This window comes from Cynocephalus volans, chromosome 12 (genome assembly GCF_027409185.1).
Source record: "Cynocephalus volans isolate mCynVol1 chromosome 12, mCynVol1.pri, whole genome shotgun sequence".
NCBI lineage: Eukaryota > Metazoa > Chordata > Mammalia > Dermoptera > Cynocephalidae > Cynocephalus > Cynocephalus volans.
Genome location: NC_084471.1, coordinates 73196953 through 73209173, shown reverse-complemented (window position 1 = coordinate 73209173; position 12221 = coordinate 73196953). Strand labels below are relative to the sequence as shown.

The 12221-nt window shown below is 38.9% G+C and overlaps 1 protein-coding gene across 1 annotated transcript in view; it reads right to left on the bottom strand.

Moving 5' to 3' along the window:
• SCAF11 (SR-related CTD associated factor 11) overlaps window positions 1-11871 on the bottom strand; it is a 64883-nt gene extending 53012 nt beyond the window's left edge. The window contains exon 1 of the mRNA XM_063075022.1: window positions 11632-11871. The gene's annotated coding sequence lies outside the window, so the exon portion shown is untranslated. The remainder of the gene's footprint in view (window positions 1-11631) is intronic.
• Window positions 11872-12221: the final 350 nt, after the last annotated feature.

Below are 12221 nucleotides of genomic sequence, written 5' to 3'. Positions count from 1 at the left end.
TGTCCTATTTATCACTGTATTACCAGGAACAAGCAGCATGCCTTCAAATGAATGTCCAATAAACAACAGCCTCAAATGAATTATTTACATACAAGGGTCTTCAAAAAGTTCATAGAAAGATTCATATTATCCTCTAATTCTATTTTCCCATGAACTTTGTGAAGTATTCTTATATACATTTAACCACCACAGCATGTATATTTTTGCCAGGCATAGTTCTAAATTGCTATGATCCTGACAGATTAACTTCATTTTACAGTGATACTGTCATTACCCTCATTTTATAGTAGAAACACACCTAGCAAGTGGTGGAGCTGGGACTAAAATCTAGGCAATCTGGTTCCACTGTGCTCTTGACAAGATATGACACTACACTGCCTCTCTAACATGGACATGAAGACCTCTATAAGTATTATAAGTCATCCAACAACTCCCCTGAACACCACCTCCTTATGGTATTTAAGTAACATTTACCTAAGTCTAGTGGTAATGGCAGCTAACTCCACGTCTATGCTCCATTCCCTAAATTAGCTTTATTTAATAGCGATTTTCAAGCCCTTGTAGTACAAAGAACCTGGAAGTAGAATAACTGGATCAAGACAGTCCTGCTCCACCATCTTCCAATATACCACCAGTATTCCCACTCCCCAAAACACACTAAAGGAAAAACTGATATTGGTAAAACACCAGTTGTGAAAGTCTTAGATTTAAAAAAGAGGGGGGGGGGGTCCAGTCATTTATAAGTTAACAAAATAAAGAAATACTGTCAAATAATGTATACTAATATTCAATTTTTAGAAGAAAACAACTCAGACCATGATAATGCTTTTAGAGATCAAGTAATATTGGGATTCTCTCCTAAATGTAATCTTATTACAAATGCTACAAATTGCTAACTACCTTTTCAAGTGAAATTTCTAACTGGTCAGTCTTCTGCTATGTATGCCATGACTCAGCTAGTCTTCACTAATAGCGATATGATGTGAACACTTAGAGAAAAGTCTTAGGAACCCATGCAAAAGAAATAACCCTGATATTAAACCAAGTTCCTTAAAGTTTTATCAAAACAATCCCTAAACAAACCAGCACCTTAAAACCCTGAAATTCCTGCCCGACCTCCCCCCAACACCATTATCCCATTTTCTGACAGATAAATGGTATCACCTATCCTCAGTGAACGTGTTCTCTTTTTAAATCTCATTTCCCCCAGTTATTCTAGTTACAAACTCTGGGCTGTGCATGGGCTACTAGTCTGAAAATTTGGGGTATGTTCCCCCTAGTACATTGATTTTCAAATGTCTCAAGTTTTATAAATGTTTAATTCAAGTTTTATTTTCAGATATACTTTAGGATAACAAGATGAAGTAGGCCCACTACAGCCTATCTCAAAAATATGGACAAAATACTAAAAGCAACTTACCTAAGTACTCTGAAAAGTAAATAAAAGCAGGTGGAATGTGGGAGTAAAAATGTACAGAATTGAACTGTACTAAGTTTTCCTGTTCTATTTTTCATCTTTTTTGTGTGTGTCTTTGTCCTGAGGATAGCTATGTGGTAGCAGTGGCATAGGTGGCTAAGAGCCTGAAAGAAACCCCATTTTTTTCTGGGAGTTTCAAGCCAACTGAATCAAGAAAAGGGGACCCTGCAGGCAGGAAAGTGGGGTGAAAATCCTGGAAAGAGTCTGATCAAGGGTATTCCCTAATTCTCTAAATCAACCTACACAAGACCTAGCTGAGCTATGTAAGCATTCGGCAAACATAGGACAGACCCAGTGCAGCACAGCAAAGGCTTTTCGAAGGCTTTGAAAACTGAACTGAGGCTGGAACTCTCACTTCCAAAAGGCAAGACAAAATTTACAGTCTGAACCTAATGGGGCTGGCTGACTGCTAAAACAAAACAAGATGACAGTCTCCAGAGAATTATCATAGGACCCAGAGTCTAATACAACACAGCATTGTCCAGGATACAGTCCAAAATTACTTGACATACAAAGAACCAGGAAATGTGACCAATTCTCAAAGGAAAAAATAATCAATAACTGCCAACCCCAAGATAACCCATATACTGGAATTTTCAAGGACTTTAAACAGCTATTATAACTATACTCACTCCATGGACAAAAACAAAACTCTTCTGAAATAAATAAAAAGATAGAAGTTCCCAGCAGAGAAATTAGTAACTATAAAAAAAGAAGAAAAAAATTTGGAACTAAAAAATACAATATCTGAAATAAGGGCTCAATAACAGGACAGAAATGCAAAGAAATGAGACAGTGAATATGATGCTGAATCAACAGAAATGATCAAATCTGAAGAACAGAGAAATAAAAGACTGGGAAGAAACAAAAAGAGGGTCTTGTGGACACTGAAAATTCTATTTATATCATTTCAGTTCCAGAAGGAGAGAAAAAAAATGGTAGAGAAAAAAATTTTTTGAAGAAATAATGTCCAAAACCTCCCAAACTTGGAGAAAGGCACACATTTAGAAATTCACAAAACTCGGAGAACACCAAATAGGATAGATGCAAATATAAAACATGGCCAGATGAATCACGGCCAACAATGGAAAGTCAAAGACAAAGGAAAAAAATCTTTAAAGTGGATAGAGAAACATGACATACTGGAGAATTTATTGATTCAATTACTGCAAATTTCTCATCAGAAACAATGGAGTCCAGAAGACAGTGGTATAGCTTTAAATGCCACAAGAAAAGAACTGTTAACCCAGGATCTATGACTCAAGAAGAAATTCATCAAAAATGAAAGTTTAAACACTTTTTCAGCCAAGAAAAACTAGATTTTAGCACCAGAAGACCTAGTTTAAAAGATATGCTAAAGGAAGTTCATCAGGATGAACAGAAATGCTACCAGAGATAATTTGGAATTTCATTAATAAAGAACAAGATAAATAGTAAATAGCTGATTATAAAAGACTATTTTTTCCTAAGTTTTTAAAAATACGTATGACTGGGCTGAGCCCGTGGCGCACTCGGTAGCGTGCTGCGCTAGCAGAGCAGCGACGCTCCCGCCGCGGGTTCGGATCCTATATAGGAATGACCGGTGCACTCCCTGGCTGAGCGCCGGTCACGAAAGAAAAAAAAAAAAAAAAAATACGTATGACTACCGAAAGCAAAAATTACATAATTGGTGAGGTTTTTATATGAATACATGTGACAACTATTCATTCCATAATGGTCACTGGGAAAATTGTAGGGCTGCTACATTTACTTTAAGAGATAAAATGTTACCTCTAAGTAGACTATAAACATTTAGGTATATATATTGTAATCCCTAGAGCAGCGCTGTCTAATTTCCATTATAATGCAAACCACATATGTAATTTTAAATTTTCTAAAAGCCACATTAAAAGAGATAAACAGATTAAATCAATTTAGTAAAATTTATTAACTCAATATGTCCAAAATATTATCATTTCAACATTAATCAATAAAAAAATTAATAAATGAGATATTTTACATTCTTTTTGTGAAATCTGGTGTGTATTTTACACTTACAGCACATATCAATTCAAACTAGCCACATTTCTAGTGCTCAAAAGTCACATAATGTAGCTACTGGCTACTCAACTGGACTGGGAAGCCCTAATGCAACCACTAAAATATAATACAAAGAAATGAGTCCAAAGCCAATAGATAAATTTAAAGCAGACTACTAAGATATACACATAATCCTAAAAAAAAGCAGGAAATAGGGAACAGAGGAGCATATATTAATAATTATATTAAATGTAAATAATCTTGACGCACCAATTAAAAGATTGAATCGAACTGGATTTTTTTTAAAAAGACTGAATTATATGCCTGTGTACATGAAACTCACCTTAAATATAAAGACATAGCTAGGTTAAAAGTATGGAAAAAGATTTGCCACACAAACAATGATCAAAGAAACTTGGAGTAGCTATCTATGTTAATATAAAATGTATTTTAAACTTCTTTTAAGGGCTTAATTGGATTTACTTCCCCTCCATTCAGTTTTAATTTCACCTACTTTGGCAGCAGTTTTGAAACAATAAAACATTTTGTTTCTTGCAGCTCCCTCATATTACTCATGCTGATGTCTAAGTAACTGGACACACAATAGTTCCTAAGGAAATATGGCCTATTGCACTAAAGCTGTCCTATCTGAAGACTTTTCTTAAAAGATTTTCAGATGAATGATAGCTTACAAATTTTCTTGAAGTTATCAATATTTATTCCCCATTAGAACAGTAGTTTACAAAAACTGGCCTTCTTGATAGGCCATCTGGGCATACAAAATAATGTTACAAGCATATTTACATTAAAAGATCATATATCATCTGTAAGCTGTTTCAGTGATCCCAGAGAATTTTCAAAGCAGAGTTGCCTTGGCTGTTCTCTTTAATATTTATATTTCTATTTTTGTTTACTTGCTCAGGATACTGAGCCTGGCAACAGAATATAAAGACAGATTAAGATACTATACCCCTTCCAGACAGAAAGGGTAGAGTTGGAGAAATAAGATACAGAAGATGAACAAGATAGCATATGCTAAGCACCAAATGTGAGATACAGGCAAGGATTTCCCAAGAAATTCAGAAAAGAGTGAACTGCTGACTGAGAGAGAAAAAAAGAGAGAGGAAAAAAAAAAAAGTACAGAGAGGTAATACAAAAGGGTTTTAAGGAATTTTTCAGGATTAATTTAGTCAGAAAGAATTCATTTAGGAAAGCAACAGGAGGTAAGGGCAAAGACATAATTATGGGCCAGAATGTAAAGGGACTTAAAAGGACTTTCATCCAAGCTAGAACTTAAATTGTTTTGTAAAAAGCAGAGAATCACTAAGGAAAAGTCTACTTCTCTCCAATTTATCTATTTTGAAAGTGGTTTCTGAGATGTTTAAATGCGGGTTTTGAAGTTAATGCAGCAGCAGAAAGGGGGTTAAAGAAAGGAAAGTATGGAAAATTAGTTAGGAGAAAATGGAAAGAACACTGGATATCAATAAAGAAGGCCTAATTAGTACTAACCTCCCCAAGGGCATGGACCACGTTTCACCCACAGCCCTCACAGACAAATACATATCAACAAACCTGGAGCACAGGATTGTGGGTAGAGAGATAGCCTACTTTATATCAGGCAATGAACTAAATACTCTGGCATACCTTTCTACATTTAATCCTCAAAATACCACACCATGGTACATTAAAAAAAAATTAAAACACCATCAACACTGAACACCAGAACATTGCATTAAAAAGGCTTGAAAATCACCTCACTAACCAGAACTAACTTAAGTGGGGTATGGAAATAGAGATGGAGTTAGCTGCCATTACCACTGGACCTAGGTAAACGCTGCCTAAAAACTAAAATAGGCGAGGAACCTGAGATGCTTATTAAGTCACCTATAAAAGGTGACAATCAGTAAATGGAACAACTGGAACTCAAAGCCAGGTGTCTCATAAACCTACATAGAAAAAACTCCTGAAAACCTGAAGTAATTTTTACCTTACTGTCAAAATTATGATAAAAAGACACCCCTAAGAATACATTTGAGAATTCTAGAGTGAAAGAGAAAATAAGGAAGAAGTTTAGTCTTATCTGTAACAAAGATGTGGGAGTCTCGAGAGGGTTTAAATAAAGTTGAGAGCATATGTGATCACTGTTTTCACAAAAATTTCTTATGTAATAAACTTTTACGAAAAGGAATAAATATAGTCTTTAAAAGAATATGTCTGTATGCTGCTGTCCTGACTGGAGGTTTTAGAACCCAAGACAGTGAGCAAGCCATGTTAGGGTCAGTGAGAGAGCCCAGAGTAAGGTACTGGAGCATAATCAGAATGGTAAGATCCTCAGTATAAGGTATCTGAAAAGTGTGGAGTGAGGGCTACATCCCAGCACAGTACCTACAGCCTGAATAAAAAAGTTACGCAAAGTGGGAGAGGGAGCAGCAATGACAATGGGAAATTGGCTACATACAGGGGATTGATCAAATAAGTAAATATAGTAAGGATAATGGGAGCCAGGTTTCTCCTTATAAGAGAAGGAAGTTACAAATTTGGAAAGGGAGAAAACTAGAACAAACCCTGTGGATTGAAACTGGAGAAACTGGTACAAATTTATGGTTTTCTATACAAAGGTACTTTTAAAAGTTTGTGGAAAAATAGAATTGAAAGATAATACAAATCTCTTCATGAACTTTTTGAAGTACCCTCATATACAGAATAGAAATAAAAATAAATATAGCACCCAAATCTTGGTTTCTAAATACCTCTCTTCACTAAAAGAAACTACCCTTTGGAGGAATGGTTGATTCCACAGCTGTGGCAAGGAAAGTAAAAGGTGAGCTTGGAACATATTCTTGCACCAAAAAGTAAAGAAGCATTCAGAGCAAGTCAAAAGAAAGAATCTAACTTGAAGGGTTTTCAATGGCCAAAGCAGGGACAATTTGAGAATAAATAATTAGCAAGTTTGTTAAGAAATGGGCTAGTTTTACAGTCTCAAAATACCTCCCCACAAAATACATATTAATTACTAAGGGAGAAAAAAATAACTTTACAGTGAAGAAGCCTAGAAGACATCACCTTAAGTAATCAAAGCACATATCACCAGTAATGAATGGGACAAACAGAAACTGTATGCCATCTGATAGGATGCAATGAGAACACATCATTACTGTCAAAAAACAATCTGAATCTCACCACAGGGAAACATCAAGCAAACCCAAACTGAGAGACATTTTTACAACATAACCAACCTGTAGTCCTTAAAAAAGTATCAAAGTCATGAAAATCAAGATAAGACAGAGATTGCTGTAGGTTAAAGGAGCCTAAAAAGACATTATAATTAAATGCAACACGGAATTCTGAACTGTATCCTTTTGTTATGGCAGAAATTAGTGTGGAAACTGGCAAAACCTGAATGAGGTCTGAGGTTGGATGTAATATAGCAAGGTTAATTTCCTAATTTTTATGGTTATATTGTAGTTATATAACAGGAAGTCCCTATTCTTGTACTTGCTTAGGGTGATGAGACTGCATCTACAACTTAATCTCAAATGGTTCAAGGGGGAAAAGTTCTTTGTACCACACTTGGAACTTTTCTGAAAGTTTGAGATTGTTTTATAAAAAAAAAAAAATTACCCAGGGAATTCATTTACAGCACCTAATACTAGCAGATAAGCACAGCAGTAGTCCTTTCAAATGAATGTTATTTTCACCTCTTCTTTTTATAAGATTTTGCTTTATTATTTGAGATCTTCAACGACCTTTGATCTATATCTGCACTGTCCAATACGGTAACCACTATTCAGTTCCTCAGTTGCACTGGCCAAATTTCAAGTGTTCAATAGCCACTTGTCACTATCAGCTACTGTACTGGGCAGTGCAGATAACAGAACGTTTCCATCACTGCAGAAATGTCTACTGGACTGCACTGATCTGGAGGTTGGGAGGGCAACTGATATAATGAATAAGTAAAGGCCAAAGAGTCAGATGGACCCAGGTCCACACTTAGCAAGTACTCTGACACTTAAAAAGTCATTTAACTTCTCTATAGCCTCGGACTCATTTCTGTAAAATGGACTAATATATTCAATCTTACAATGCTACTGAAACGATCAAATGAAAATTTCTGGGTAATGTCTGCAAAAGAGGCTGACACAGTAAATACTTGATAAACATTAGCTCTCTTTTGTAATGTGGGTGGGATAATTTCTTAAACTTTGATCTCAGTACTTTTAGATCTAGTTAAGCAATTACAGAAGCTTAACTAAATCTAAAAAACTTACTGGACTGCTTACTCAAAAGGCCAATGAGCTCCATATTGTCATGCCCAACGAAACATTTTTTAGTTCTTACCTTATTCAACTCTCATTAACACTTTGACCCTACTGACAACTCTCCCCCTGAAACACTCTCTTCCTTTGGTTTCTGTAACACCACACTCACCTCCTACTATTCTGACTTTCACAGTATTCTCTGGGAGTTCACATTCTCCCAGCAAACTTTTTTTCAAATGTTTTTTTTTCAAGTTATATTCCCTCCCCTAGGCAATTTCACTCATATGTATCGTTTTAATTACCTATACTCCAATATGGCTGACTCCAATTTTCTATTTCCAGCCCATACCCCTCCTGTGAATTTTAGAACCACATATTTAATTGCCAACAGAAATTTCCACCTGAAAGCTCCCCAGTACTTCAAAACCAGTGTCAAAACCAAAAGAACTTTGGTCCTTATTTGGTACCACCATCAACCCAGCTGTATACTCAAGAGTCATCTTTGAAATTTCTCTCTCCTTACCTTCACTCAGCTGAGGCCTGTTGATCTCAAATCCCATCCTCTTAGCCCATCTCCACAATTCTCTTCCTGATTCAAGCTATCCTCATCTCTCCCAGACTACTGCAAAAGCCTCCTAACTAATCTTCCCAGATCCACTCTTGCTGTCTCTTCTCCCTTTCAATACCACAATCTTAGTTCTGCTTCTGGAAGCATCAAAAATAAGTCTTATTAGGCTTCTAAATTACAACATTTTTAACAATATAGTTTTACCACTCTTGTCTTGAGAAAATATGGTCCACATGCAAGGATATAAGTACTTAGCAGTTTACACAAGAGACAGACATGCACAAAGTTTCAAATCACAATTACTATTTTTATGTTTATGGCTGAAATGTTAATCAATTAATTATTTACTAAGTACCTACATGTCAGGCATTGTTCAGGTGCCTAGGGACAAAACAGTGACCAAAACTGACAAACCCTGTTCTCATATAAGTTGCATTAAAGAAGAAATACAATAAACTTAAGTTGGTAAATTATAACGTATGCTGGAAAGTGATAAATCTGGTGTACAAAGGGATAAAAAATGTGGGGGGAGGGGCTGTTGTTATTAAAGTAGTTAAAGACCACAGAAGCACGGTAGAAATCTGACTGGAAAAGGGTGAGGATAAGTCAGAGATGAAGAGACTCAGAGAAGTCACTGAGAACTTTTTGGACCAGGGTCAGTACAATGAATTTTACTACTACTGAAAAGGGGAAACCATTTATGAAGAGAAGTGAAATGATCTGACATATTTTATCAGGATAACTCTGGCTGGTGAGTGTTAAAGACTGTAGGTCAACAAAGATCACAGTGACTTTTTAGGAAGTTATTTTGTAAGGGAGAGATGATGGTGGTGTTTTTACATTTCATATTAAAATTCTAAGTGCCTAAGTACTACAAAATCATAAAGCCATAACTCTAAAAAAAATTTTAAAATACAGTGCAAAGATGAGTGTCGGAACAACAATAGAATAATATTGCATATTTTAAGTCTCTTCTCAGAGATACTAACAGTTATCACTACTCAGATGCAAGACAAGGTGCAAGGCTATTCTTGGGGACAGAGGATATAACTAAGAATTTGAGTTTTAAGTTTATTTTACTGGGCATGGTAAGTCAAAATCCAATTTACATCATTAAAAGACAAGAGCAGATGATGGCAGAGCTTGCTAAAGGGATGTTACAATGAAAATTACTGTAATTTTCTATGTATCTATGGCTGACTTTTTATTACTTTTAAGTCTGCCACCCTCTTTAAGATTTGACAACTACCTTGCACTGATGTACCTGAAAAGTTCAGTATTAAATTGATTGTAGTATAAAACTGCACTCTTACTAAAAAGATGCTATTGATAAATCAACAGCATCATGTAACTTCACTAATTCATCCTATCTCTGCTGATTAACAGCACACGTTTTCAAGAAAACTGCCTAAGCCCTGGTTAGTGCCCAAAGGATGACAGGGAAGCTAAGTAACTCCTGAAGTTTCAATCTTAACCCACGGGCCCCATTCCCATATGATGATATTACAGGAAAAACAGTCTCCTTAAAATTTTGTTCGCGACACTTGTTTTCAGGTAGCTATTTAGGAACAACTTTACATTTTCGTCTACAGTTTTCTTCCCCCTTGACATACTGAAGAACGTCCTTACAACATGAGTATACTTACAGTAGCGAAACATTCAAATTTTACCCCACCAAAACCTTAAAGTATACTCAAATTCTCAGGCAAAAAGTCACTACCTGAATGTGCAACAGAATGATTGTTAATATACTTGCAAGCACCAAAAGATATTACAGCTCAAGAGCAGCTACAATAAGAATTGCTAATTTTTAAAAAACTCATATTGCCTTAATGCGATATGAATAAATTCAGATTATCTTTAATAGGATGATATAAAACAAAAGAAATCCAAAGACAGTTTCAAAATTTTATTTCTCCTGCCCAATCAATCAGTTATAACGACAATTAAAACAAAGTCCCATAAACTTCTTCCTGCAGCTTCAAACCAATGGCAAAACAGTGAGATGATTAAGCCAACTACCAAAGAAGCAGAAAAAGAAAGCAACGGTACGGAAAGAGACCTGATTACATATCAACACTTTAATACAATTACCAACAAAATACAAAAACCAATAGTTATTCAAGAATTTAATGCCTTCAAGATTCTGCTGCTGAGGTAACCACTTATACGCATGAATTAACTTTTCTTTTAAAATGAGAAGATAATGCATTTATTATTATGCTTTCCCCAAAATTCAGAAAAATTCCCAAATTGGGGTTAATTTAACATCAGCATCTACTAACCAAAGCATTATATTAGAAACTTTCTCATCAGTTTTGCTTATGTATCTTAGTTCACTGGTTGTATGATATCAGTCAAAATGTAATCTAAAATGAAAAACGCTCAGCTCCTAGACACTGCATGTAACACGGTACAGAAATATATCGGGGGTGTTTTAAAATTCAACATTTGAATCTGTGAATATTTTAATCATGTACTCTAAATCCGGCCTGTGCTTTTAAAACAATTTTCAAAATACGTGTTAAGTAGCAAGACCGCGTGCCATCTGTAAGAGATCTCTCTAATGGCTCCAAATTCCTGGGTCTGACCAGGGGCGACTGATTAGTGTCAGTTTAGATCTCCTTGCCCTTTTAGTTGTCAGCCCAGGTGGTGGCGAGTTTAAAAAATAGTTTGAAGTTCAGGCGTTGGGGTAAAAAGGCTGATGCTTACAAGCGCCGGCTCTTCCCGATTCGAGCACTGGAGAGGTCACACTAGTAAAGTTTGGTTTCACAAGCGGGCTTGGACGCTAGTGACAAAAGCAAAGTCTCCCAAGTCAAGCAGACCCGGGGGTCGGAAGCGCCCGGAAGCCCAGCAGGACACGTTTCCACTGCAGGGAGGGGGGGTGTCTGTGGTGGTTCTGGCGTGGAGCCCCTTCTCGGGCCGCCTCCCCCACCCCCCGTAGGACCCCACACCCGGGGGGGGGGGGAACAGGCTTCTCCGGCTAAGGCGGCGGGAGGCGCGTAGGCCACAAGGAGGAAATGGGACGGGGTGCCAACAGTGAAGCGGCGGCGGCCGGAGCGGGGCCTCCCTCTCGGGGAAGCGAGAAGGAAGGGGGGCCCTCCCGTCTGCTGCTTCCCCCCGCCTCGAGAGGCAGCTTCAACTTTCCTCCAAGCGCAGGACGCCGCCTGGGCCGCGCGACATTCCGAAACTTTGTCCGCCCTCCCGTCGCCCCGGGCCCGATCCTCCGCTCTGCGCCGGCCCCTCACTCCCTCCCCACCCCGACAGCTGCCCAAGCCCATCGACCCCTGGGGTCGGCCCGTGTTTACCTCAGGCCGAGGTCGAAGCGCTTGCTCTGGCGACGCGACGGCCCCACCGCAGGTCCCTAGGTCCCCCTCACTCCACCGCCAAGTTCCCCAACATGGACTCCTTCGTCCGCTTTGAGGTGTTCCGGGGGGGCCGGGGCACCGGCTCTGCTGGCCGGGTCGGGAGGCGGTGGCGAAGCAAGGAGCGGACCCGGGCTGCGCTGCTCCGCGCGGCTTGCGCCACCGCTGCTCCCCCTCCCCCTCCTTGTCTGGCCTCCTCCCTCCCCTCCCCGCGCGTCTCCTCTCCCTCCCTCTCTCCGCTCTGCTCAGCCGCGCCGCCACAGGTCGGCGCGCTACGGTGACGACGGCGGCGACCGGACCTGCCACACTCTGCCTACTCGCTTGCTCAGGCCCTGCGTGCACGTCCGCAGAGCTCAACGGGACCGCAAGGGGGCGCTGGCAAACCACCATTTGCGACGGAGGAGCGTGGTGGGCGGAGTCACGTCTTGCGGCCTGTGAGCGGGAGGAAGGGCAGCTGCGAGTGGCGGGGGCTTCTGGGAAACATCCTTCCCGCCCCGTCCTCCGCCCACGCTGCGGGCTGTGCGCATGCGCCG